This window comes from Calidris pugnax, unplaced genomic scaffold (genome assembly GCF_001431845.1).
Source record: "Calidris pugnax isolate Ruff unplaced genomic scaffold, ASM143184v1 scaffold138, whole genome shotgun sequence".
Taxonomy (NCBI): domain Eukaryota; kingdom Metazoa; phylum Chordata; class Aves; order Charadriiformes; family Scolopacidae; genus Calidris; species Calidris pugnax.
Window position 1 is genome coordinate 1,215,860 of NW_015090858.1, and position 2,847 is coordinate 1,218,706.

General features: G+C 49.6%; 1 protein-coding gene across 1 annotated transcript in view; it reads right to left on the reverse strand.

Annotated features, from left to right (window-relative positions):
- The window catches only part of SEPT5 (septin 5), a 34,950-nt gene extending 33,058 nt beyond the window's left edge, over nucleotides 1-1,892 (reverse strand). The window contains exon 1 of the mRNA XM_014944014.1: nucleotides 1,870-1,892. The gene's annotated coding sequence lies outside the window, so the exon portion shown is untranslated. The remainder of the gene's footprint in view (nucleotides 1-1,869) is intronic.
- Between the last annotated feature and the right edge of the window lie 955 nt (nucleotides 1,893-2,847).

The window sequence follows — 2,847 nt, forward strand, 5'->3', positions numbered from 1 at the left end:
GACCCCCGGGGGTGGAAGGATGACAGCGCGGGAGGGGGGAGCGATGGGGCGGGAGGGGGAGCCCCGGGAAAGGAGGCGATGGGGGGAGCCTGGGGACCCCCAGGGCTGGAGAGGGAGGCGACGGGGGGGGGCCCGGGGACCCCCAGGGCTGGAGAGGGAGGCGACCCCCCCACAAGCGCAGCAGACGGCGACTGGAGCACCCCAACAGCATCTCCCAGGCAGGGCCCGTGTAACAGCTCCCCCGGCCCCCCGGAGCTGGCTGAAGGCTGAGACAGGGTAAGAGGGGATGCTGGGACACAAACACAACAGCCAGAAGGAATACACCATTGTAAAAAACCCCAAGAAAACCAAACACAAATGGAATAAATAGGAAATGCGTTTCCAGATTTAGCCTCTCCGAATGCAGTGGGAAGGCCTGAATCATCCTGCAACGGCGCTGTGCGAGGCAGGCGTGTGCTCCCTCCCCACCAAACCATCTTAAAGAGGTGATGCACAAAGTCATTTTAGGTAAAAGCTGCCAGTATCACTCTTTAAGGAAAGGCAGGAGAGAACTCAAATGAATTTTAAGCACCCCAAAAGCAGCAGTAGCACGTGATTTGAGAACAGGGCCCAGGAACCCCAGCCCAAGAGCAAAGGAGCCAGGAGAAAGGGGTGTGAAGGCTCAGGACACCCAGCTCCTTCCACAGCTCAGGGAGGGGTCACAGCTTCCACATCTCAAGGACAGGCAAATAATCAGACTGGAAAGTCCTGTGATACAGGACAGGACGAGGGTGGCACGGCCATGGCAGCACACACAGGGACACCCCCCTGCCTTGGAACAAACCCACAGCGATGCCACAGCAGGGATTTCTCATGTGCTCGTACTCATCACAGCCGGGATCTTGCCATTTCTTCCACCTTCTCATTCAAAACATCCCTCGTATCAAAAGAGGACGCTTCCAGGACCAGAGGCTGGCAAGCCCAGGAATGTATGCTTTAAAAACCCATTAACTCATCCTGAGTTCTCTTTCAGCCATTGATTCAAAGCATCAGAAAATAAATAAAAGAGGTAGTTGTCAGCATATTTGCCTGGTTTTAAACACTAGAGCACCACAGACCATCTCAGACTCTACACCACAATTAAAGGCGCCAACAAACCATCAGCCTTTCATGTGCCATTTTATCATCTGCCGCTGTTTTAAATTTAAGGAAGACAGAGGACTGGGGTCACCGGCTCCTCAGCCCTGCTGAGCAGCTGATGGACCAGTTACTCCTGGGCATTGTCCCAGCACGGGAAGGGGCCAGCCCAGAGAAGGCTGGGGGGGAACTCAGAGGAAGGGACTCATCTCCCACAGCCCCAGCACCACCAACATGGATCTGCAGGGACAGAATCCAGGCTCCAGCCAGAGCCCTCTCTCCAGAAATCTCCACGGTAGCAAAGACCTGGCTTAACAAATAGGTTCCCCCATTAAGCTGTGAAATATTTTAACAAAATCAAGTTCAAATGCAACTGAAAATTAGCATCAAAGAAGCAGTAGAAGGCATAAAATCAAGTCCATGCTGAAAGCACTCAGGTATGGTACCAGCAGCATCGTGAGCCCTTTGACTATTACTCAAATAGATCTCAGATTTCGAGCCCAGATGCTCCAGCTGGAATTCACAGGCCAGAAGGCAGCAGAGTTTATCAATCAATAATCAATATCCACTACTGGAAATCTGTTCACTGAGGCTGCACACACAAGAATTGTGATGGTGACTTTAGGTGCCTTGCTTTGAAAAGAGGGGAGGTGAAAAAAAAAACTCTATTAATAAAACTAAAGACCAGACACCTTTGAAAGCCTGCTTCCCCACTGCCCTGCTCTGCTGTGAGCGATGGACCCTCCGTGTTACCTTTGCTCTGAGCGAATCCAGGAACAGCTGCAGCCCTGGCTCTCGGGGGGAGTGACCGTCCTGACGTCCACAGGCACTAAAGCACAGCACGTCGGTTTGAGGTGGCTGCAAAACATGGTGCAAAATTCTGGAAGAAAAACAACGAGAAAGGTGCAAATAATGGCACACAATTCCCGAGAATATGTTTACTCCTAAACATTTGTAAGTTACATACCCTGTACGGGCACATGTATGTTTCACACCCTGTATGGGCACACACTGTGGGCACACCTATGTTTGACACCCTGTACAGGCACATGTATGTTTCACACCCTCTATAAGCACAAATCTGTCACTCCATTTCTTCTTTCAACTTTGTTGTCCCAGGGGCTGCTGTAACCATGTCTTGTCCATTTTACGCAGTTCAACTCAAACAAGAGCCAACACACAGCCCTGAGATGCAAATCATGTGCTAATCCCACCCTGAATAAGCACTCATTGCCGGACAGCAAAATTAGGGCTAATCACTACATGAAAGACACCCCAATCTAGTACAGAAGACAAAATGTCTCAATCCCATATTTACAAAATGATTTAGGCTCATGACTGTATATTACAGGCAAGACTCCAAAAGCATGCAGAGGAGAGCCACGCACTCAGCGATGACATGAAGGGAACAGCAACAGTTGATGAATTTACAAAGTAAGGTGTGCAATCAGATTTTCCAAGGCATTTACCCACCTAAAAGCTGTCGTAGGCGCCTAATGAACTTTGAGGGGAAAAAAAGTAGATGCAAAGCCCTGCTGCTTAAGACACTTCTAAATTTGTTTTGATGTGAAATCAAAGGAGTTTGTATGTAGATAAATTCCAGAGAATGCCTTTGTTCCCCAGGGTAAACATGATTCCTTCGATTATGCACCGCGTACAACACCATTACAGCATTTCACACATGAGCTGGAAAAAGCCAAAGTCCACAAAACAACAAAAACCACCCCAAAA